The 26,263-nt window shown below is 41.1% G+C and overlaps 1 protein-coding gene across 14 annotated transcripts in view; it reads left to right on the top strand.

Annotated features, from left to right (window-relative positions):
* NAALADL2 (N-acetylated alpha-linked acidic dipeptidase like 2) overlaps positions 1-26,263 on the top strand; it is a 953,294-nt gene that overhangs the window by 327,079 nt on the left and 599,952 nt on the right. The window contains exon 1 of one of the 14 annotated variants that reach the window (XM_065557740.1): positions 7,504-7,663. The exons of the other annotated variants lie outside the window; for them this stretch is intronic. The gene's annotated coding sequence lies outside the window, so the exon portion shown is untranslated. Of the gene's footprint in view, positions 1-7,503; positions 7,664-26,263 lie in introns of those variants that run through there. 14 annotated transcript variants of the gene reach the window in all.

Genomic DNA, 26,263 nt, shown 5'->3' with positions numbered 1-26,263 from the left:
GTTCCACATTGTATAAAATACCTGAATAGTCATTGGGCCTGAGATAGTGAGAATGACAATAGCCTGGTGACTAGGGCTCTCACCTGGGGAGTGGGACACGCAGTTCAAGTCTCTGCTCCAGTGACTGTTCAGTTTTTTTGTAAATAGTAGAGCAGTTTCAACAGGAGACGCTGCAAAAGACTTACACCAAAATATCCAATAACCCATTGGGCAGGGTGCACTCTTGCAATGTGAGTGCCCCAAGTTCAAATCCCTTTTCTATATCAGGCAAAGTGGAAATTGAACCTCGGTCTTCCACATCCCATGTGAGTGCCATAACCATTGCACCAACACTTCCTCCTGTTCCTGTTTTGTGAATCTTTGTGTGTGTGTGTGTGTGTGTGTGTGTGTGTGTGTGTGTGTGTGTGTGTGTGTGTGTGTTTTGCTTTCATATTAAAAAGTGCCTGGAAAAAAGTGGAATGGTTCGTTTTGGGCCAAACAAATCATTTCATTCAATCTGAATCACATTTTTTGCTGACTTTTTCAATTTGCCAAAGTTATGTGGAATTTTCCAGCTCAGTTCAGGTCTAATCCATTCCCCCCGCCCTTCCCAACACTTTCCCCCTCTCCTCCAACCTGACAGTGAACTGGAAATTTAGTTGTTTCCCCTTCTCCAGCCATCCACACACTAAACCCAACAACTGGAATTAGACCAAAGTATTACAGCCCTCAAGCACCTAAATATTGTGTGCCACAGGAAGAGATCAGGAGGGACCGAGGTGCACCAATTCTCAAGGTCCTGCAGTGACAGGGAAATGAGAGATACCCAGATGATGCCATTCTTTTCCTTATAGACAAAGCTAAAGCACTAAATCGAATCAATCTAGACTCTATATCAGGCCACACCAATTAAGTATCCAGGTCCTAGATGAATCAAGTTGTTCTGCTTCTTCCACCAAATTAAAAATATATGAATGTAGCTGAGCAGGATAAAACAGTAGTTTTGACTCTCTAATTATCCAAAATAGATTTGTAGAAATGTGGAAAGAGTTTGTTTTAGCTAAGTAAAGCAAGTACACCTCTACCTCGATATAACGCTGTCCTCGGGAGCCAAAAAATCTTACCACGTTATAGGTGAAACCGCATTATATCGAACTTGCTTTGATCCACCTGAGTGCGCAGCGCCGCCTCCCTTCCCCCCGGAGCACTGCTTTACCGCGTTATATCCGAATTTGTGTTATATCGGATCGCGTTATATCGGGGTAGAGGTGTATATAATCTAGGTAAATACATACCTTACCATTCTGGAAGATCACTTGCTATGCTGCTATATTTCCAATCCATATAATAAAATGACAAGTTGCTACAAATTGCTACTACAGTATGTAGCACAGATATAGATGAGAGAATTTTCCTCCTCTTACTGAGTCTTCTGTCTGAGAGCACTTGTGAAAGCCCTCCACATGAGACAAATGTAATTACAGCCATTTCCTGGGGCGAGGGAGAGGGGAGCCAAAGAAGGATTGGAAGACTCCATCACTCCAAGGGTACCAGAGAGACTTCAGTGTTTGATTTGGGGCTTATTCTCCATCACAGCCTCCTAGGAAAACAAAGTCTTATTGTCCTGTATCAAGCCACAGTTGAAATGATTGTGGATATGCAAGTGGGTATATCCTTGGTATATAAGAAAAGGAGCTAAGGTTGAAATAGTATTTCTGTAAGTGCTCTGTGATTTTAGAATTCCCTTCTTACCTTGCTTGGAAATAAGTCAAACCTGTTGATCCTTAGGGCTAAGCCCATCATTTGGGTAAGTCTGAGTAGGAGTGGGTTTTGGAGTTTGCAATGGGGAGCAGCTAGTTTTGTACAGAAAAAGGATGCTGGAGTTTTTATTGCTGTTTCTATCTTTGGTTGATTACATTTTTCATGATCTGACAGTGTGTCTGTAGCCTGGGATAGATGTACTTTAGATGTCTGAAATTTTAAAAAATAAAATAAGACACTACTGGATATTGTTGACATGGAATTGTCTAGTTTGGACTCAAAAAACAGCTCTGTAGTTGGTGGGTGAGTTTTTCTGTGTTTGATTGAAACATAATAGCAGCAGTAAATGATGCTTTTTGCAAAAGAAGGAGGTGGACTCCAACCATGTGTACTAATGGTTGGCATAGTAATATGACTGTTCAAATAGAAAAAACATTTACTGGGCATGAAACCAGAAGCAACAGTTCACCTAACAGTTCATCTCTCCATGGAATTTTTAATCTGCCATTTTTGAAGGGATTTTCTAATAAAGTGCTTTGCCTGACTAACCTGCACTATTCTTCTGAAAAGGAAAGTAATCTGACTTGTTTATTTGACTGTAATAGGTGGCTGAGATATTTTCTTTTGTCTTGCTGTACATTTATTGCATTTTGCATATAATCAGACCTAGTTATGAGACACCTGATTATGATTTTATATTAGAAGATTAATTTCACTTTAACTTCTTTTTTTTCAGGATATATTATTCCAGATGCTTCTTGACCAGTCTTTGATTAAGGTGTCTGGTGGCATACAGCACAGAGTAATACTCAATTCCACAGGTTTTGGTGTGAAAACCTGTGTTATCCAAAGCACAGTACATCCAATATGGCCCATTTTAACAAGATAAAGTCATGTTAATAGTGGCAAAAGCAAATCAGCTGTTTTCTTACGATAGGATGGGCTAATGACCATATTTATATAATGGATTATTTGTCCATTTTGGCAAGGACCTTACACCAAATTAAAGATGACAGAAAGAGGATTGAATAATGGGATTCACGCACTTCCATTTGGGTTTGAAATGTAGTCAGCAGAAAACATTTATTTGCCAGAACACAACAGTAGGGCAGAACATTCTATGGGAAATAGTTATTTTATGCCAACGTGAAACTTTACTGCCTGTGTGCAATGTGCCACTCTGAATTTGTAACTTCTCTCTGACACTGCGTGATTTCAGATAAATAACTGGCTGCTCAGCTAGTCGATAACATCCTTTGCAACAGGTTAACATCAAATCCATTAAGTGATGAGCTACATTTTATCAAATAGCTTGTCTGGGGCAAGTGTCAGCTTCCAAAAGCAAAAGGCTGTGTAGTTGACTTATGCTCCTTTAACAACATCTCCAGCTGTTCTGTTTGTGCACCTGTAATGTGCTCTGACATTTGCATTGTATGTGATACCACCATTTGCCGGCCCATAAAGACCCTACAGAAGCTCGTGTAGTATCATGTACAAGAAAATAAATTAAATGTCTCATTAAAAGGAATACATCTCTGCTTAGTCCTTTGCCGGGTTCCAGTCATTCTTTTGGTCTGAATCATTCTCTGTGAAGTAGCACAGCATGGTATTGGTCTGAGAAAGGATAAGCCACGTTTTGCCCTTTTGGTCTGAGTTTCTAGTTGGAAGGTTGAAGTCTGAGCCCACCATGGGAAAATGGAGAAACTGTTTTGATTTCTTGCACAAATGGAGGCCATGATATCTGGAATTTGAAATGAAGGACAAACATAAGCCCTACCTTATATAATGTTTGGCCTAGGCTTCTAATTTCAAAGTATTTCATGGACATGTATTGCTGCAGTTCTTCTGTCTGTATGTAATGAGCTGGGAGCCATATCAAATACTAGTCATATCACTGTATTGTCAAACATTTCAATGATATTTTGAGGGAAAAATTACTTGATAATCCATGTCAAGGTCAATGGTTTCTGACCTTTCTTAGATGGAGCCATGCCCATTTAATTGATTGGCATACATCTCCATCTCATCTTTTTCCTATGTCTCAGCCTTCACTCTCCTTTTCTCTCTTGTCTTTTTCTTTCTGGTAATTTCTATTCTTTCTCCTCTTGAGGTTTTTTCCCTTCATTTTTTTTATTTATCTTTCAACATTTTAAAATCTCCTTTCCTTTTCCTCCTCCCTTCTGGGTTCCCACTGTCCACTAAACCACATGCTCCTTGAGATGGATAGGAGTCATTTATTGCAAGCATTTATATGGGAAAAAGAGAATTTGACCTTTAGAGATTAGATGCCTACGAGAGCTTCAAAAGTAGAATAATGTGGTGATTTGTCTTATCTTTGTGCCAGTTCTGTTCAATCAGATAATGAAAAACTATGCAGACATACGACTTCTGGTTTGTTTCCTCTGCCCTGACCTAGTAGAATTAGCTTATGCTTTCAGATATTTCTACCAGTATTTGCCATTGTCTTATCTAATCAATAGGAAGAGAAACAGCTTTATGATTTTTTATGGACCAACTCAGACATTAGGAATTTGGGTTATGATCAACACATGGCATGATAGTTTCCAATCAAGGCGTATAAGGGTCTGGTGCTTTGAAATTTAAACAAAATAAGGCTTTAATCAGCTATGTTAGTGATTTTTTTCAAATAAGAATTTGTAGGCGTTCATCTGAAGTCTTCCTAGTCCATACTCCTCCTTTGTTGCCATGAAGTGGGTCTTGCTAATTGGCAGGCACACCCAGCTATTGTGTTTGAATTCCAAGTAAATACAATGGTCACACTTCAGAAGTCTCTTCTATTTTGAGAGAGAGTATCAATTCCAGCATATTCCCATTCTAAGCAGTATGGGCAAAATGAAACTTTCCAACAAGAGCCATTGTAGGCAGCTTTGACTTAATGCTCCCAAGGCATCCTATGGCAGATTGTCCTATAGTCCTATAGAAAGGAAGAGAGGTTTTTCCCAGTATCCACAGGACCCTGAATTTTTTCTTATGCAACTTCCATGAAAGATCACCCAATCTTTATGAAAACAGATGATGTTCTCTCCTCTCCAGGTACTTATACCTCACTAACTACTATAATAATAACAATGCCTATCTCTTATAGCACTTTTCATCAGTAGATCTCAAAGTGATCTTACAAAGGAGGTTGGTATTTTACAGATGGGGAAACTGTAGTGTCTGCTCACCTTCCAGTATTGCGGTAAGTGGTCTGTCTAACATCTGTCACGTGTTGTTTGTTCTCTCATCCTCTCCCCAGAGGGGAGAAGTGTGTGCAGTGGAATGTCTTGTTTTTTTTGTTTTTTTGTTTTTTAATATATTTGCTGCTGTGTATATATGTTAGAGAAGGCAAAATCAAAGAAATGTATCTTATATTTGGAATGGTAGATGGGGAGGTTGTGGTCCTTAGTTCCTGGGAGAGTTCATTCTGCAGTCTTGTACTTGCTCCTGAGAAAGTTCTGTCTCCTGTACAGACAAACTTTATCCTTAATTTAAAGAGTTGCATTGTGCTAGAGGAGCAAAGTTGTCGAGCAAAGGCTTCATCCCAGAGCTTTAGGTGGTCATAACCTAGATTGCTTTATGAACCTTATGTACTAGTGCAGTGGTTCTCAAACTTTTTTTCCCTGCAGACCACTTGAAAATTGCTGAGGGTCTCGGCGGACCACTTAATGATCTTTCCAAATGTTGTTTGTACCATTAGCTAACTATTGTAAAGCGCTTTGGATAAAAGCGCTATATTTAAAAACAAAAAACCTTAATAATAATAGTCTTTTGTTCTACAAATAAAAGCACACAACTCCTATTTTAATATCAGTAGTCTTACCTTTCCAATGTGACGGATGTTCCCTCTTTCCCACGCCGTGGCAGCCCACAAGCTGGGGCTCGGAAGGAGGGGGGGGTCTTTCCCCCGCCACGGCAGCCCACAAGCTGGGGCTCGGAAGGAGGGGGGGGTCTTTCCCCCGCCACGGCAGCCCACAAGCTGGGGCTCGGAAGGAGGGGGGGTTCTTTTCCCTGCTGTAGCAGCCCCCAAGCTGAGGCTCGGAAGGAGGGGGGTCTCTCCCCTGCCACATCAGCCACAGAGCTGAGGCTGGGAAGGAGGGCCGTCTTTCCCCGGCAGCCGCAGCCCTGGAGCTGGGGAAAGTCGCCTCTTTCTCTGGTTGCTGCAGTCCTGCATGTCCCAAATTCCTCCCACCCCTTCTTCTTACCCCACCGCCCCCTCCCACCTACATCTTATTCCCCGTAAGGCCACCAGCTCACCTTACATGTGCATCTTCTCTAGCGTCCAGGCACCTAATTAGTGGATCCACGCCTGTGCGGCTTCACTAATTAGGTGTGTGGCCACCCAGGCGCGCACCTTAGAGGGAACTATCCACGGACCACCTGAATGGAGCTCGCGGACCACAGTTTGAGAAACACTGTCCTAGAGCAACATATGGAAACTGTTAGTTGTGTGATCAGGAGTATTTTGGGATTGTTTTAGATGCTCATCTTATTATACTGATAATGTTGCAGCACATATTGCTTTGAGGTCTGTTCTGCATAGAAATGATAAGTTCAAGGTGAGTTAAGACCTCACAATGGCAAACTGAATTCTGAATGTTATTGGTATTTCTTGTAAACCCTAATGTTCTGATGCAATTATTTTTTCATTGGCCATTGGAATATCATTAAGCAGCGGACTAGAACCAAAGAAAATTTTGCTCTTACCGTTCTCCTCCCATAAGTAGCCCTATCTTCCTGTTTGCTCCTGGGACTTCCATCTTCTCCCCTCTTCAGTTGGAACTCTCTTATCCCTCTAGTTCAGGGTTAGGCAACCTATGGCACACGTGCCGAAGGCGGCACACGAGCTGATTTTCAGTGGCACTCACACTGTCCGGGTCCTGGTCGCAGGTCCGGGGGGCTCTGCATTTTAATTTAATTTTAAATGAAGCTTCTTAAACATTTTAAAAACCTTACTTACTTTACATACAACAATAGTTTAGTTATGTATTATAGACTTATAGAAAGAGACCTTCTAAAAACATTAAAATGTATTACTGGCATGCGAAAGCTTAAATTAGAGTGAATAAATGAAGACTCGGCACATCACTTTTGAAAGGTTGCCAACCCCTGCTCTAGTTCTTTCCCTTGCGTATCCTGATGAGTGCTAGAAGAGATACTCTAACTTTGCCAACATCTCACCCTCTGCACAGAACTGCTTTGGGCACCATGGAAGATTCTGTCTAATCATCCGCTCTCTCTCTCTTTTTGAGTGTCTACTGCCCCTGCTGCTTCCTAGCATGAGTGATGAAGGGACCCAGCAACTTGGGTTGGGGAGGCATATTTAGGATAGAGGCCTGCTTAAGGGGGTAAGTTGTGGCCAGGGGAGGTCAGGACTTGCTCATCTCACAGGTCTTGATTTGCCAATTTTCTTAGTGTCAGTTCCTTCCTGCCTCAGTACACTACCATATCGTCTTCCATGTCCATAGAAAAGTAGCTAGTCTCAAGATGTAAATCACCTTTAGGAGGACAGTAAATTTTGTTTTAATTTGCAAAAAAAAGTTAGATAGGACTGTTTCTCTAAAATGTCCTTCTAGTAGTAAAGATAATTAAGATTTCGTTTGATTTCACAGGCTGCCAGGGTAGGATTTAAAAAAAATTTCATTGATTGACTGTGCTTTGTAAGTGATCAAGTTTGTTTACATGTTAATTTTATATGCTTTTTATATCTTGCTAAAAATCCCTAAGATTAATGCAAGTAATCTACTTTGATGTCAGGAGTTCCTTGCTTCATTGCCATATACCAAAGGACTGAAAACTAGAAACCTTACAATAGATGAAACAAAATAGAAGATTGAGTGCTTCAGGCAATTAACAAATTCCAGGAATGGAGTCCAGAAACAGGGCTAGTGATGCTACCTACTTCATCTTCTTTACCTACAATGTAAATATCAAATATTTAAGTGATATTTTTGGTTTAAAAGAATAATCAAGGTTTCTAATAACCTCTCAAAATGCAAGGTATAAATAATCTGACCAAAATTACACTGTCCAAAGGCACGGGGGAGAAGAGCAACAAGCAAACAAAAACTAATGAAAATGAAACTTCTGTTGCTTGGTACCTTGAACAAGGTGTACTATTTTTCTTTAAAAATTCAGTTGCATAAATTATTGATTAAGGGGACAGACATAGCTGTGGGAGCTTTCATATGTGTCAGTAATTTAACTTTGTACTTCAAGCATCTATCATGAACATAATTGTTCTACAGGTAACAGTTATCAGTAACCACTGATACAACCTGTGGAGCAAGAGGTAGATAAAAGGGAATAGTTCTAGTTTATAAACGAGTTCAGGAATTAAAATGTACTAATACATTAATACATATTGAATGCCTGGTTCTTGAATAAGTGACTCAGAATTGAATTAAGTAGATTGAAACATTATTGCATTTTATAGTTAAAGTGGATATTTGATTATTTTTATGATAAATTGTGTACTATAGTAAATGACTCAATAGGAGTTCTTTTCTCAGTAAGGACTGAACTTCAGTCTGAAGCCCTAAATGTCAAAGAGAACATGAAAGATTTCTGTGGAAATATTAAGGGATCATGATCTATTGGCTTAAAGCACTGGGAATCTTGAGTGCTGGATTTGCTGCTGTGTGTTATGTAGCATTATGCAAAGTCTGTTAAATATTTTCCTCATTTTGACTATCTGTTAAAGTGAGGTAATAATACTAATCTCTCAGGGGACTTGTGAGACTTACTTAACATTTGTAACGTTTTTTCAGTTCCTTGAAAAAGAGAGAGTTGTGTGAGAGGTGGGTCACTTGTAAGTTACTCCACAGTAGTTTTGGAAGGTGTTTATATACATGCATCGCTTAAAGGGTAGTGTAACAATAATCACATGTATTTGAAAGGTTTTAGATTTTGTGTACTCAGTGTACTGAATAACAACATATCTTTAGCAATGATTACTCATAAATCCAGCAATTATTTAAAGAATAACCTCTGGATTAGCAAAAAGAACAGGAGTACTTGTGGCACCTTAGAGACTAACAAATTTATTAGAGCATAATTTGTTAGTCTCTAAGGTGCCACAAGTACTCCTGTTCTTTTTGCAGATACAGACTAACACGGCTGCTACTGTGAAACCTCTTGATTAGAGGCATTGACTGTATTATCCTCTGTTATTACAACAGTATGGAAGCATTTTCATAATAACTAAGGATTTAATTGCTATGAAGATTTATTTGCAGAATAATAAACACGTTTGTAAGCAAGGCACTTGAATTGTACCTTACAAGCACCCAGAGTATTATCAATTAATTAGATATTGAAAGTGCATATGTAATGTTAGCTGAGGCTGTTCAACCTTGTGACACAGACATTTTTCAATATTTAAATTATTACAGCAACCATTATAAATTTGATGTAGCTTGTCTCTGGCGACACTTTATGTGAACAATTTCCAAAAATAACTTTCATGCAACTTATAGAAAGTAACATTTTCTTTTTTAAGAAATTGGGTTATATTTTATTAATGCCATTCTAACATTAAGCAATAGGTGAATTGCAAAGAAATTTCTTATATACTTCCAAAAACTATGCTCTGCTCACTTCTTCATAAGAAGTGAAAACCATGCATACATAGCAGAAAGCAAATGTGTCCCAACTATTACCAAGTAAAGGTTTTAGGTGATCAGGTATAGACCAGGATACATAGTCTGTTTTGGTCAGGTAAAGGAGGAGATAGGTTAGTGTGAGTTTACGTGTTTTGGGGGAGCTCCAGATAACTGACCTGCCATTGTGCTATACTCATATAATGTTGTTATCCTAAATCCATGACCATCAGCTTTGTTCTATCCTCTGCAGACTGAGATCTTCAAACTTTTGTGAAAATTCCCAAATCCCACTTACTGAATGCTCAATTTTAAGTTATGTCTAGTGATCAACTGTAGTCTTTCTGAGAAAGTTGAAGAATCATTAATCTAAAATAAAAAAATAAAAAAATGGTAAGATGAAGCAGGGTCACATTCTTTAGTGAGTCATATCTCTAGAGTCCTTTTACTTCAATTCCTTATAAAACTTTAGCCAGCTTCCCTCTAGCCCAAGACTTTTATTTCATTTCATGAGAGAAATGCCAGCCCAAACACTCATACAACCTTTAACAGCCTCTGACAGACCAAATAGTGCCAAAAATAAAATAAAAATAAAGACATTTGATAGGTCAGTATGTTGCTATGGTTTCCCTTCTGGAGGGAAAGTTTATATTCTTAGTAAATTGACCATTTTATCACATAAATATGGTATTGAAATACATTCTTTTGTTAATGGTGCAGAAAGAAAGAAAACCTTCACTAAGCAAAGAAGGGGTAGTGATAGTTTCAGCACCAGTAGCCTTCATCTTTCTGATCTAGACCTTTCTGGCATGGCCTATTGTGTGGAGCTTCATTGAACCATATCACCAAGTTGTGCTAAAAGGTGAATTATTGGACTGGAGGGAAGGTTATTAGTGGAGTTCCTCAAGGATCAGTCTTGGGACCACTTGTATTCAATAATCACAACAGTCTCCATTTCCCTAGCCATCACCTCTTATGAGAGGAGACTGAAAGAGCGTGGTTTTTTAGTCTAGCAAAAGGAAGGCTGAGAGGGGATATGATTGTTCTCTATAAGTATATCTGGGGCAGGAGTGTGATTTAAAACCAGGGAGGGTGAAGAGCTATTTAAGCAAAATGACAATGTTGGCACAAGAACAAATGGCTATAAATTTATCATGAACAAATTCAGATTAGAAATTAGAAGAAGGTTTCTAACCATCAGAGGGTGAGGTTCTGGAACATCCTCTCAGTAGGAGTTGTGGGGGAAAACATCTTAATTAGTTTTAAGAACTGGACAAATTATATGACTGTGACTGTGTGACAGGATTGCCTATGATGGTAGGGGTCAGGGCTTAGCAGCCCTGGGGCTCACTTCCTGTTTATGTCTTATGTTTATAAAAACTCATGATTCAGGGTTTCAACCAGCCCCTGCAGGGGTCAGGAAGGGATTCCCTCCCTCCCACCAATGTATTCTTTTTTTTCTCTTTAATCTTCATCTGAAGCATCAAGGACAGCCACGACAGGAGATGGGACCCTGGATACAGTGGGCTACGGCTCTGAGTTGGCACCAAGCATTCTCTTTCTCAGGTGCTTGGCTGGTTGGTTCTTGCTTATGCGCTGAGAGTGTAACTGATTGCCATATGTGGGGTCGGGAAGTAATTTTCTCCCAGGTCAGATTGGCAGTGACCTCACGAGGGTTTTCCCTTTCCTCTGCAGCATGTGGATCACTTGTCAGGATAATCTGGGTATATCTAATTTCATCATTTGCCTGCCTTTGTGTAGGCCTTGAGCACTGATACACCTCTGGCCCGCCAATTCTCCACCTGTGCCACATCGTAGTCTAGTCTCCTGGGTGCTGTAATACTTTGATCTAGTTTTGGTTGTCGGATTAGTGTGCTGGTGGTGTTGGCAGCATAGGATAGATCAGACTAGATGACCTCATGTTCCGTTCTGACCTTAAGTTCTGTGACACTAAGTAGGCATAGAAAAACCCCTGCATGACAGCAATTCTGCATTATCCTGACAACCATGTAAGCATGTGGGGGTGAAGGAAAAGGCTCCTGGCATCCTCTCTCACTCTGCTGATAGGTATATGGACAGAACAAAATCAAGCCCTGTGGAAGTTTAGGGTGATCGGCCCCTTGCAGAGCTGGTCTCATAATAGGAGGGTCATCTTTGTTCAATGCATCTGTGTCAGAAGTACTGGTACTTTCAATTCTGCACCTTCCAGTAGAAGGAAACAAGAGGCAGCATGAGTAACTGGTTACTTTGGCTATTTATCTGCAAGATCGATTCATTTGTCAGAAAGAGTCAATTATCCTAGAAGGAAAGAGTCTTGGGATAATATATTTGCATGCATGGGTAATGAGGAGCACTAAGAGGGAGTATAATGCAGTATGTGGAGTGGCCTCCCTGTTAGGTGCTTCTTTTATGTACCACTTAATTAGTCTGTATATATTCCTAAAACTGCTCTAGGATTGTGAAGTGGAGCTGAGTGTTTCTAACTTTGAGTGCGCGTAGGAGATGCAGCTCAGGGGGGCTCAATTCTCATCTGGTTGCGGCTGTGGAAGCCAATTTCATTATGACCTTGCAAAGAGTGAAAGAAGCTAGAGAGCCTTTTTTTTTTTTTTTAAACTGTGTTGTTCACTGAGGCAGAAATCCTTCCTGAACTGCATGTAGCACAAGTACCTGGGGCTGGTGCAGAGTGCTTCTGGTAAGAGAGAGGAATCCTTTCCCATAGACTGCAAAATGCCAGAAGAGGGGCTGTGCTGCTCCCCTCTACACCCTGGGGATCAGTGACTGGTGCAGAGATGTGCCGGGGATTTGCTCCCACTGTCACTCTGGCTGGGCTCGAGTGACAGACATGTCTCAATGCTAGTGCTAGTTCTTGAAACCAGGGGCGGCTCTAGGCACCAGCAAAGCAAGCACGTGCCTGGGGCAGCCCATTTGCAGGGGCGGCAGGGATTCAGCATGGGAGCTGAGAACCAACAGGGGGCCCTGGGAGCTGTAGTTCCTTGGTTAGCTCCCTGCCTATAGAGCCAGCCTTGGAGCAGGGAAAGAACTACATTTCCCAGCATTCCCTTGGCCACTACCAACAGGAAAGGGGGAGGGAGGGAGGTAGTTGAGACCTCATGCTGCAGTGAATGGAGAGCTGCACTGTGAGTAGGGATACCATATTTTAACATTCAAAAAATAGGAGACTCCATGGGGAGGGAGGGTAGCCCCACCCTGCCCCTATCCACCCTCTCCAACTGCCCCCCACAGAAACCCCAACCCATCCAACCCCCCTGCTCCCTGTCCCCGATCACCCCCTCCCGGGACCCCTGCCCCTAACTGCCCCCCAGGATCCCACCCCCTATCTAAGCCCCAGTGGTCCTTGTCCCCAACTGCTCCCTCTTGAGACCCCCCCCACAACTTCCCCCCTTAGGACCCCACCGCCTACCTGTCCCCTGACAAACCCCTGGGACTCCCATGCCTATCCAACCGCTGCCTGTCCCCTGACTGCCCTTTCCAACCCCCTGACCCATCTAACCCCCTCCTTCTCCCTGCCCCAGACTGCCCCCCCGATCCTCTGCCCCATCCAAGCCCCCCTGCTCCCTGTCCCTTGACTGCCCCCTCAGAACCCCCTACTCCTTCTCCAACCCCCGACCCCAGACCCCTTACCGTGCCACTCAGACCAGCGTGTCTGTCTTCACGCAGCACCAGACACACTGCTGCATACATGCTGCCGTGCTCCCCTGTGGAGCCACAGCCCCCTCCAACCCCCCCAGCACCTGCCTTCCAGATTTGAACACCTCAAAATTCAGGAGTGCTCAAGCTCAATTTGGGCAGCTGTTACTTCATTTCTCCCAAATCAAATATACTGATACTGTAACTTGCTGTGGAAAAAGTAGGATAAAATTGAGCTTCCCAGTGGTTATTAGGAGTGGAATTGCTATTTTCAATAGCCATTGCCTTTTTTGTTTGTTTGTTTGTTTGTTTGTTTGTTTGTTTGTTTGTTTAAAAGGAAGACAGTGATATTGCGTTGGCAAATTCCCCATAGAAAGAAAGAGTGGAACAAAAGAATAATAAAGGCACCTCAACTTTTCCTCATTTATGTAGGACAGTCTTATAATATGCATCCAGATATCCTCCAATCACACAAGCTGAAAATTGTTCCACTTTACTGCAGTTCTGTAACATATGGGAACCAATCCTGTCTGTGTTCTGTGCACATCTAAAATTCCTGCTGAATGACTCGCCCTAGGAGCGAGTTACCAGTGACCCAGGGCTGCGGCGGAAGGAGGGTGCAGGTTGGGGGTGAGCCCAGGGCTGGGGCGGCAGGAGATGTGTGTGGGGGGGCAATGGTGGGGGGTAGGGGGAACCCAGAGCTGGGTTGGCAGGGTGTGTGTGTGTCGGGGGGTGAGAGCCCAGGGCTGGGGCAACAGGGGGGTGCGGGTGGGGTGGTGAGAGCCCAGGGCTGGGGAGGCAGGGGGGTGCGGGTGGTGGGGGAGAGCCCAGGGCTGGGGGGCAGCCAAAATTTTTTTTGCTTGGGGCGGCAAAAAGCCTAGAGCCGGCCCAGCTTGAAACTCATTTTCTTATTCAAAACCTAAAAACTAACTGTGCCCTCCGATGATTGCACTTCTTGAGTTAGAGTTCTAGTCTGGTTGTGTTACTCAATACACTATTTTACCAATTTAAAAACATAATTCCTGATCTTGCTTACTGATGTCGGTAGCTCTCACTCCTATAGGTTCCAATGCTGCAGAGGACATAGGGTTGCCAACTTTCTAATCACACAAAACTGAACACCCATGCCCCTCCCACTGCTCCACCCATTCCCCGAGACCCTTCCACTGCCCTGCCCCTTCTCTGAGGCCCCGCCCCCCACTTGTTCCATCCCCTCTCCCTCGCTGTCCCCCACCCTCACTCACTTACACCAGGCTGGGGCAGGAGGTCAGGGTGCGGGGTCTGGGGTGGGGCTGGGGATGAGGGGTTTGGGGCAGTGGCGTAGCCAGGTGGAGGGAACAGGGGGAGCGATTTAAAAAAAAAAAAAAAAAAGGCGCCACCCACTGCGGAGCTTTTACTCACCCGGCGGCGCTCTGGGTCTTCGGCGGTGGGCCCTTCACTCGCTCCGGGTGATTTCGGCGGCACTGAAGGACCCACCGCCGCTGTGCTGCTGACCGGACTTTTAATGGCTCGGTCAGCAGTGTTGACAGGAGCCACCAGGGTCCCTTTTCGACCAGGCGTTCCAGTCAAAAACAGGACGCCTGGCAACCCTAAGTGGACAAAGGGGTCAGCCTGTGCATAGCTTAATGCAAAATTTGGGCCTTTGGCCTCAGTGGAATACTTGCAAGAGTAAGGATTGCAGTTTGTTCTTAAAACATATCGTTGGTTGAAATCCTGCCTTTATTCAATTCGGTGGGAGTTTTGCCATTGACTTCAGTGGGGTGAGGATTTCACCCTTCCTGCATTAGATGGTGTCTGTTTTTAGCTTGTGGCTAGACAAAGGATTTTTTCCCCTCCTCATACTGTACCTCCTGTTAGTCAGGATGAGTTTTGTGCATCAGGTGCCTACATGGTGGCTCTTTTAACAAGTACACTGAAGGTAAATGATTGACAACGTGCCTTAACCAATATTGCTTGAAGGCTTCATGAAGGCTAGATCATTTAAGTATAACATTTCTCCTCTCTCCCCCCGCACATACTCTTCCACCAATTGGTGTGTCAACCTTTCAGGGGGTCGTGATGCAACTTGCATATCTAATGGGTACAATGAATATATCCAAGCATGGCATTCTTTCAAAGATAAAAGTTGTTGAGTTGCAAAAGAGAAATGTTGACTGTTTTCTATAATATTTCTACAACCAGATATCATCTTGTGAAATAATAGGCCATTATTATAGATCTGTTTTGGTGATTTAAACCCATGCAGAGCATACCATCTAAAGAGTATTTGTTCCCCTTACTGTCCTCTAACTTCTTATACAAATTGATGGTTTTGTTTTATATACAATGTTCAGGGAAAAAATAGCCGCTGCAATAAAGTGTATTTCTATGACACAGCCACTGCACTTGTTCATTTGAGGATTACACTAATTTTAGTAGCTCATTTCAAGGAAAACAAGATGGTAAAGCCTTTTATTGTTCTTGCTCACAAAACACTTATTCAATAATTAGACTAATTCAACTTATAAATGTAATGACCAAATAACATGCATTTCCTGCCATGGAAACATATAGTACTTCTAAAGGTCACCATTTAGTACAAAACCTTGGTAGTAAACATCTCATTATTAGACTCTCTTGAATAAGGTTTTTAGAACAGAGAGCTCTGCAATACTTGATCAACTTAACCTTTGTTATTAGCTTGGCACCTGGTGATTTGTTTAGCAACTGAGAGTGCACACTGTTTTACAGGCATTCATGCCAGCTTTTAGTTAACCACTTTGTTTTTGTTTGTTGCGTGTACAAGATAAGTGGTATCTATCCAAAATATCCTAAGAACTATGAGAGGCATTGTGACAGGCTGTATCAATTCCACACTGGCCCAGCTAGGGTTAACCACACTCTGTGGGCTGAAGAGGCCATGCCCCCTTGCCCTTGCTGGGTATGCTCGGACTAGAGGCAAGGCATAAAAGGGAGCAGCTCAGCTCAGTCTGGGCTGACTGAGGATAAGAGCAGATATGTGTTGCAGGCTTCTGCCAGGAAGCTGCAGGAGCCCCAGACTGCAGGGGACAACTGCGCTGAGGCCCCTGTATACACCTAGTCCACTGCCGAGGATGACAGAGAAGAGTTGATACTGGGAGACTACTGATGCTGGAAGTGAGGGTAGGATGCGACCCACGGAGGAGAACTGTTGCAGAGAGACCGAGCCTGAATGCAGGAGTATCAGTCCCTCAGGGCCCCAGGTCAGGACGTAGTGGAATAGGGTGGGCCTGAGTCCCTCTATCCTACTCTGCACCCAGTGGTGGGTGTGGTCACCACCCCGAAGAGCACACTCTACTGCTCAAGGGCAGCCACATAGACTTTGGCCACTGGGGTCATGCTGCCTTGAATGCAAGGGCAACTACATAGACTCTGGCCACTAGGCCGGACTGCTCGGAAGATGGGCAATTGTATTGAACCTGGAGACCAGGCCCTGTTACCCTAGGGACAAGAGACAGCCCAAGGAACTCTTGCCACTTGAGTCGTAACCCCTGTTCTTTGTCTTTCTCGATCCAACATCCTGCAGTGGGGTATATCAACCCCACAACAAGCATGTAGAGATTAAAGCAATAGGCCAGGAATAAAAGTTTCTTATATGCTAGCACAGGGGACGCATGTTGACTTCAGTATGGTTCCTGCATGAGTGGTCATCATGTTACTGTAATATTAATTTGTTTTACACCCATGATATGAGATCAAATAGAAACATAACTCATAAAATATCTTTATCCATGGAAGGAATTAGCATTTGGATAAAAGTATCAAATTTGAGACGACACAAGAAGAAATACTGATTCTTTTTCTGCCTTATTGCTTACGGCCATATTAGAAGGCCCGATTAAAAACAATGATCTTGAAAGGGAAGGTGAAGCGTACAAAAAATAAATACTTTGTACAGGAATATTTTCAAAAACCATCAAACTTTGAGCTTTTGATTTCATATCATACCAGGCATCTTTTATTATGCATTGTAAAGAGATGAGTAACTACTCTTTAATGGACCATAATTCTGCATGTATGATATGCTACGGTACTTCAGAAGTTTTTTTTTTTTCCATCTTACTGGGTCCAGAACGAGTGTCTGGGAAAATGTATTGGTCCTGTAAGCATTTCTGGTGGTCCATTAAGGTCCTGGTAGCATTGACAGATTGTGGAATGTTAGACTTCAACATTGTGATTCTCATATTTGATTTATTAAAATAATGTTGTTGCTATTTGATGATTGAATGTTAAATTTGCCAACGTTCTCAGTAGTTTCAGCATGCTGAAATAAAAGGTAATGTTCAAGATCAGTAGTAATAATAATACTTATCTCTTATAGAGGCCTTTTCATAAGTAAAGTTCAAAGAGTGGTACAATCTTTATTGATCCTCAAAACTCCTCTGTGAGGAATTATCCCCTATAACAGATGGGGAGCTGAGGCACAGAGAGATTGAAGGACTTGCCCAGGGTTACACAAGAAGTCCTAGTTATTGTAAATTTGGAGCCAGTTTACAGTAACTGAGGATCTGGCTCAAAACTTGTGGCTTGGCTGTGGTTCTTTTCTCCCACAAAGTCTGAGAGGTTGTTTGAGTCCATTAGTGCTTCCTGTATATTAATTAAGTTCTTGTCTCCAAATTCAAGGAGTACAATGATCCAATGGTGTTAAGCACAGAAAATACCAGGGTTGGCTATTTTTTCCTCCAAGTTCATTACAATTGCTACTCTTGGATGTGAAAACAGCAACTGTTTAATACAAATACACAGCAATCACAAGCCATCAGCCCCCTGTAGCCAAAGGGGTAAGTCTACATTTGGAGCTTGAGGTGCAATTCCCAGCTTAAGGAAACATACGCTAGCAATAATCAAGCTACTGCACTAAAATTAGAGTGTCGGAGGTGACGCAAGCAACAGGGTGGGCTAATCGTCCCGAGAAGGTGTCTGTGGTCTTAGATGGGTAAGTATGTGTACACGAGCTGGGATTCACACCCCCAGCTCCAAGTGTAGACAGTTGATCCTTGCAGCTATTGCTCGTGAGCTCAAGCCACAAGCAAAGTTCTGCTTATCTAGCCAGGAGGATAAAAGGAGAAGCAAATGTTATAGTTGCATGTGTTTATTTTTGACTTTAAACAAGAATAATGTACATTTATTTTGCTTGTAAATTGCTCATGGCAATTTGCTCATATTGGTGCTTGGTACCACAATTATTGGTACCACTCTTCCATTGGTGGTGTTCCTTCCTTCTTTTTAAAAACCTGTTTTATAATCTAAACTCATCTTTGAAAAAGAGTAGATAAATAAGCTCATCCAATTTGCCTGCCAGGGAGAGGGCAATTAAGATTAACGGACACCTATGAAACACAGACAAAAAATGAGGACGACAAAAAACAACAAATGGCATATAAGGTTAGTTGAAAAGGGTCCATCAGGAAAGACATAATTAAGGCATTAATCCAGCAAAGCATTTAAACGTGCATGATTTTAAGTATCTGACTAATCTCATTGAAGTATCTGGGACTACTGAAAGTTGTGCATGTCTTTGAATGCTTCGTTGGGCTGAGGTCTAAAATATCGTGACTGCAAATGGTCAAGAATTGATAATAAAGTATGTATGTGGGTGTTCTCTTAAATCTGTATCAGGTATTCTGAATCTGATCCCAATGAAGATACTATAAACTTCAATGTTCATAATATACATTGACAGATTTTTAATAAGCACATTTTCCCTTTAGTCTACCCCAAAACTGGTGAAATATTTCAGTTCCTAAAAGAGCGACAGATAAAAACAACAACTGACTAAACAACAAAATGAAGAAAACATTCAAGAAAGGAGATGACTTCATTCCTTTTGTAACTTTCATGTCTTTAGAACACATTGGCCAATTTTCCAGACTAATTCTTTCTTGACATAAGCAGAAGCCTATGAAATGTTCTGTGTGCTGGTTTCATTTTGATGAACATATGAGTCTGATGTCAGGCTTGCTTCAGCTTTCAGAATGGAGAGAGAATAACTTTTTTCGTTAATAAGATTAAAGGTCTGGGAACAAGTTTGGCTCTTAGGAGATGCTGGACTTTTAACAATCACTGTTATTCCAGAGAAGCAAATGGGGCATCGAGGTAACTGTTCTAGTGTTTTCTTGTTGAGAAAAGAAGAAAAAGTGTGGCCAAGAAGGAGGAGAAAAACACTAGTGTTGGTCCAATTAATGGAAATCCAGGTACAAGTAGGACGCTCAACTCATCTGTTTTTTCTCCTTTCTCCTCTTTTCCTTTTGCCGGTTGCTATTCCCTAGTTGTCGACCCCTGTTGGGTCTCTGTGCCACTTCCCCTTGTTCATCTCCCCCGACCCCCATTTTACAGTTCCATTCACACTAGTAGAAGCAGTGTAACATCTGAGTCCATGAAACTTTCTGCGTGGGCATTTCGGGGATCATAATATTCATAGTTTTCACTTGGCTGCTACCAGAAAAGAAAGCAAAGCAGGGAAGCATGGGAACCACACAGAAAATGAAGCAGGTTGAGGGGAGAGTCTTAAAGATTGTTGGCCTTCTCTGAACACAATGTAGTGGCACAGTCGTCATAACAAGCATCAAAAGCTATATCCGTATCTGTAGCAGTCGCACCATCGCACAGATGAAAAGCCTCCATGTTTATATTCAGGGATGTCAATCATTCTTAATATACTGACTTGCTTGTCAGCTAGTAGCAACATTCCCAGTTGTAGTGAAGAAGTACTGAAAGGGCTATTTCATGCTGGAAACTCTTGTCATTGTCAAATGTGGTACATAAAACATCCATCAACGTCACTAGTAGGGGGAAGTAGTACTGTTTGTTTCAAAGTCCTGTTCTTGGGGTTAGTGTTTTTTGTTTTTCTCTGAAAACTGATGACAAGGATTGGCTGTCTGATACTGCACTGGTTTCCCCTGGCAAAACATGCACCATCCTCCAAAGGTGGTGAAATCTGACTCTCACTTTCCATTAACTGTAACTGATTGGCAGTCAGAAAATCCACACCTTTCCCTGAAAATCTCACATAGAACTTTTTGTCACTCTACAAGGCTTTATGAAGTAAAAAAAAAAAGTGAGTTGGCTTTGAGTTGCCAATTGCTATTTTAATTTTTTTATGGATATCTTATTCATCTATAGGAAACATACTAATCTTTGAGGAACGGCTAACTCAGGTACGGGTGTAGCAAATTCTCCACCAGAACCCAGTTCTAAGCCACTCACATCCCAGGAGCTCTGTCAGTGTACTCAGCATGGCACATGTATGAACGTATGTTGAACTGTCCTGACAAAAAATGTTTCTGTTGTAATTGATAAAAAACAAACTCGTGGAAAGTCTCTGGGTAAAAGCTGCCATATGTATTTGATCTTTTCTAGCATTTTAAAGACAAAGCGGTCTTTTTACTAAAGCCAGAGTTAAAGGGTTCTTTTTAAAAATCTTCTCCAGTAGCTAAAATCAGATGTCTTTGCACTCTCTTAGCTGCACACAACAGTTGAAAATATTTGCAGTTGCAAAATAATTAGAAAGTTGCAGAATGCTAATAATCGAAATCTGCTTTTACTGCGAGCATGTCCAATCTTTTACTTAGCACTCATAGAAAAGAGGCCTGAGGGCAAAATTCTGCAAAACATTGCTTAGTGAAATTGGTCCATTTTTTGACTTTATAAAGAAATGTGAAACAGTTAACATTTCAGATAGCTTCTTCTTCTGTTGCAAATACTTCACACATCTCTAGCTGTTAACGTGTCAACAGTATTTGTCTACTTCTTGGTTTTTATCTGAATAATCTGCTAATATTCTTTTCCTTCTATGAGGTTTAATGTTATGCAGTTTTAGATTCAGTACTTCATTGGTGCTGCATTGTATGCTTGAAAATATTTTGGAGACAGCATTCAGATAACTTCTTGCACCATGTTCGAAACAGCTGTCTTCATTTAGTTTTACTTGTGGTATAAAATTATTAAAGTTTTTTTCACAGATTGGTTCCTAGAAAGCTGGGAAAAAAATTCTCATCCTTCCCAATGATATTTGGGACACTTACCTTAAGAAAAAATCATCGTCCGGAGGTTTAAAATCTGATCCTGGGTGGTGTTGAACTTCAGTGGGAATTACAGGTGCACAGCAGTGCTCAGGAATTGTCACTTGCCATTATTTGGCAAAAGAATAATACCTCTTGCTATGGTTCTGGCCTTCTAAGGTTCTTAGAAGTCCCAATCGGGCTCTACACAAGCACAGGGGTCCACCTGCTTCATTTTGTTTATAGACTAAGGCTTTTGTACTTAACCTAGTATGTATTGCTAGTCTCCAGCCTTTGGTCTGATTTTGTGCAAATTTTAACATCAAGAGGCCTCTTTAATACGGGGGAGGGGTTAAAGTCCTTTTTATAACAATATAAACTTTTAAAAAATTTCTGCACATTAACCTTCTGACACATTATAGGGGATCTGAGACATTTACATCAGATAGTAAAAATCAGGCCAATGAATTTGCTGAGAAACATCTTGTGAGCAACATAGTAACCATGTTATGGTCTTTTTACCAATACTCAATATATTATAATCATTTACAGGAAAAATGTTGCTATAAAAGGTTGTAGCCCTGTAGCTACTTTTATAGGCCTCACAGTTTCCCAACTATTTGAAATTATTTTTAAAAAAGTTCCAGTAACTACTGCAGAATTTTCACTTTAATTGTTGTAACTTCTTGCTTGATGAGGTTTTCTTTAACATGCCTTTAACATCTGTTTTATTTTTGTATTTTGCTCCTCTAACTTAAAAATAAATCAGTTCATTACAAATGTCAGGGCTGCATTTGTCCTTTCCTGAACTATAACCTGGAAATCTAACAGTCTTGTCTGAGAAACAGTACTTTCTAGATACGAGGATATACAACTGGGAATCAGCACTGTGGGCAAGCCACCTTTCCTCTGCGCCTCAGTTTCTCCATTTGTAAAATGTAGAATCATAGAATATCAGGGTTGGAAGGGACCTCAGGAGCTCATCTAGTCCAACCCTCTGCTCAAAGCAGGACCAATCCCCCATTAGTGCCTCGTACATTGTTTTTGTCTGGCCCTGCATGGGTATATAAGCATTCTGTTTCTATTGACTTCCTGCCGCTCCCCCACAAGGGATCAGTAATAATCTCTGGAGTATAGGACGTGTAAAGGAGAGGATAAACATTGGGAGAGCACGTGCTGCATTTTGCAAAAAGATGGTGCTGTGTTCTAAGAGAATTCCAAGGCATTGTTCCTCTCGGGTATGGAAACTCTTAGGAACTGCTGTCAGCATGCAGCCTTTCATCACCCTCCAGTGAAAGCAGTGAGGTCCCTTCTTTTTGCATGCTCAAGGCAGCTTTCTTGGATCATGGGCAAGGCACAAATAGCACCTAATTAAAAGTTAGTGTGTGGAGCGGAGGGGAGGGGGGTTGTTCTTTTTAGGAACCTCATTTCACACCATAACTCTTCCCTGTTGCCAAACTATTCTACAGTGAGAGTAAGGCATGTCTCCCCTGTACTATATCTGCAATATGGCATACAGAAGAACTGCAACAGATCCAAAATAGTTTTGTTTTCATAGCTCATAAGGTTAAACAAGAAAAGGTTTAGGCAGATACTTATCAGTAATATATCTCAGAACACTGGGCAGGCACTTATCTATGTTCCTGAGAAACTAATTGAATAGAATAATTTGGTTAGAAAACTGACCAAATAGGGACCTCAGTTATGAGTTTGCTGGTAATTTAATTTCAGTTTATTTATCATTTTGGGGTGGATGGTATTTTAACTGTATAAAGCAATTGTAGGACATAACAGGGTCAGCCTCTGTATCTCAGATTCACTGGGTTTCATATTCTGAGCCACATTCCACAAGACATAGCATTATACCAGTGGAAGTTTTGCATGAGTAACACTGGTTTTGGCTTTTATGATTTTAAAATATTTTGCTTTGTATATGAAAATAAGTGATGAATGCTGAGAGTTTGAGGAATTTTGATGGATGTTTGTCTCTTTCTGATTTGTTTTCCTTTTCCATGAATTAAATGCTAATAATGACACTTTTTTTAAAAAATACTGCCAGTATCCAGTACAAGTGGGAGACGCTCAGAAATTTTGGTTCACCAGGGTTTGTGTAAACCGATTTGCTGTGTTTGCATCCCCTGAGATTGGTTTGGAGATTAGGATTTGACTGAATTTGAAAATTCAGATTAAAAAAAAACATCTGAAAGCACTGAGTTTCGCCAAGATCAAGTTCAAAATACCAGATGAAACTGGATTTTCTATCTTGTTTCCAATGAAAATCATAAGCTAGTGAGGTCTGTGCACAGACCTCAATTTTCCTGATAGGTGGCAAACATCAGAGAATCTGGCCAAAATTTCACACTAGATGGGTTTTGCACAGTTTAGAATCGAAGTTACCAAATAAGACTACTAAAATGTTTGTAATTCTTTAATTAACTATGGCTTACTGCTACTACCAACAGAAAATAAATCCAAGCTTCACTTTCTAAATGGCTAACTAGGATTACACCAATGTTTGAAAATTAAAAGTGTAACCAGAGAAGAGCCAAAAAGTTAGGATATAATAAAAAAAATCCCAAATTTGGGGCTTTTTTCCTGGATTTTGGTTTTATCAGTGCAAATAATAGATCCAGCTTCCCTTCCAAAAGTTGCGGGTAGATTAGATTGGGGCATTCAGGTATTTCTTTGTCTCCAAGTAACTGCTTTTAATAAAGCTGCTGAAAATGCTTTTGTTAGGTTTAGATTTTTTTAAAGTGAAAATATAAGAAAATTCACATAAATATTTGCAAATCCCCATTCCCGCCCCCCCAGCTGGAAAAAAATGATGGTGATACTTTTGGGAAGTTCCAAGTGATATAGACCAGTTAACTCTACAAGAGACCAGGCCCTCCACAGATTGGGTCCTAATGCTTTAACCAGAAGTCTCTGATCAGAGCTGAAATGTCCTTCTTGGTGCACATACTCTTCTCTGCAGCTTTTTCTTTTTCTTAACTTGGGAAACATAGTGTTTTATCTGTCATATTGAGGTGCGTATAAGCTCTGTTCATAATGAATGACTGCAGAGTATAACGCTGAACATCTGACCTTAAAAACTGTCAGACTCGAGTTCTGATGTTTCATTGTTCAGACACTAAGATTGCTCTATTACATCTTCATTAGAATATAAGCAGTTCCCTATTGGGATTCCATACTTGTCACTTTGTGGAACTGTCCAAATATATATGTCTTCCTGCACTCGGTGCCACAGTATTCATCCATTAAAATAACAGCAAATTTGCTATGACATTGTTTTTAAAGAATAGTGGCCTGATTTTCAAAAGCACTGCGCATCCACAAATCCAATGGGGGATTTCTAAGGCTCAGCACCTTTGAAAATCAGGCTTACAATTCCTTGCAAGTAAAGCAAAATGCAGACTAGGGCAGGAAGGGCCTTTAGCTAAGCCTGTTAATTTATCAGGACTGTAGGCAAGCTGCATAGAAAGTGGACTTGGAAGAGGAAAACATTAGAATTGAAACAGTTTTTGGAAATGTTACTATTCAGGAACACTAAGGCAGCCTCATAAAATGTTACTTGCCCACGGTGATCAATTCTTTTTGGCTCAGAGAATAAAATATCTTTATCGTCACCATTATCGTCTTCATGACAATGGTGGGTGAGATTTTGTGCCTGGTCTGATATATTTTCATGAGCAAACTACATTCAACCAAGCTGGCTCCAGGTGGTGTACACTGCACTCTGCTGCTTGCCCTCCCTCATGGTTTCTTCTGAGGGGAGGACAGCCTTAAATTGCAGCCAGAGCTCCATAGAAAGCATCACAAAAGTCATTTAGTGGTGGTACAGGTCAAAGGATGAAGGTTCACCTTTGGACCCATCTCTAGTGTATGTCACTAAGGTTCACATTTGAGGTACAATGTTTACATCTAATGGGAAAATGTTAAATGATTAAGTGGACTGTTGGAAACGGCAAAACAGAAAAACAATGGTAACAGTAAAGCAGTGTTTAAAGCCTGCTCATTTAGGAGCTATCAAGGGCATTAAGAAAGAGCATACATTACATTGTGTAATATATTAAACTGCATAGAGTGGATTATAGTTGGGGGGGGGGGGGAGAAAGGTTCAAATATTCCATTTAATTTTAAAGACTTCACTGTTGTAGGATAAAGGATATTACTGTGCATGAAAAAGGGGTGAGACCTTGCTTATTCTCTGCGGTTTTGCTTTGTAATAAGCTGCCAACAGGTTGACTTGGCTGACAAAATTATATACACTACAGTGGCAAGTACCGGCTTTTGGTTGTCAGAGCAACCTGTGTATTCTGGAGCAGTGAGTAGTGGGATGGATCCTCTGAGATTTCTAAGTGATATACAACAATAAGAGAGATGAGAATCTCACTTGTATTGCCACCCACACTTGACATACAAATGGGATTTTATGTAAAATGTTTATTAAGCAGGAAGAAAGGTGAGGAAAATGAGGGTGTCTAAAATAATATGTTCTTTTGCGATGATTTAAGTTAGAGAGCTTTAAAAGCGGCATTTCAAAAATTGCTTCAGGGCTTTCTTCAGATTTTTTTTCTTGAGCTGGTAATAAAGACTGTGTATAATTCCTTGTGTTTTAAGCCTTTTTTCTTATTTTTAAAAATTATTTGGAATACTTCTGGTAGTTAACTTTAGTCTCATGTGACAGGCTGTCTTTATTTTAAAACTGTTCTCTAAAAATGGCTTGGCTTGTTATTTTCTTTTTAAAATTGCCTGTGAATTTGGTGAACTTGAAAGCCCAGGGCCAATAGAGTTGAAAAGATCTTACGCTATGGAAATGTTCTGTTCCCCTCAAACACAAATTAAATTAACCACCCCCTCATTCCATTCCTGGGCTTCTTGTGAGTGGAGACTTCCAGTTTTGCAGGAATGGGATAAATTCTGAGCTGTGGTCTTCTGATGTGGAAAAAAAAACTTCCACTATGGACATTATTTTCATTTATGATATTTAAAGCTGAGACTCCAGAGGTGAAAGGTGAGTGTATTTAAGCTAGTGACCTGTCAGGGTTGATAGATCTTGTGGTTATGATATTGGATTATGACTCGTGACATCTGGGTTCAGTTCCTTGCTCTGCCACATATTTCCAATGTGACCTTGCACTAGTTACTAAGGGCAGGTCTTCACTACGGGGGGGGGGAGATTTAATATACGCAAATTCAGCTAAGAATTTGACCTATCGGAGCCGACTTACCCCGCTGTGAGGGCGGCGGCAAAAT

This window comes from Chrysemys picta, chromosome 9, assembly GCF_011386835.1.
Source record: "Chrysemys picta bellii isolate R12L10 chromosome 9, ASM1138683v2, whole genome shotgun sequence".
In the NCBI taxonomy this organism is placed as follows: Eukaryota; Metazoa; Chordata; order Testudines; family Emydidae; genus Chrysemys; species Chrysemys picta.
Note: the sequence above shows the minus strand (reverse complement) of the source record. Positions and strands in the feature narration are given on the sequence as shown.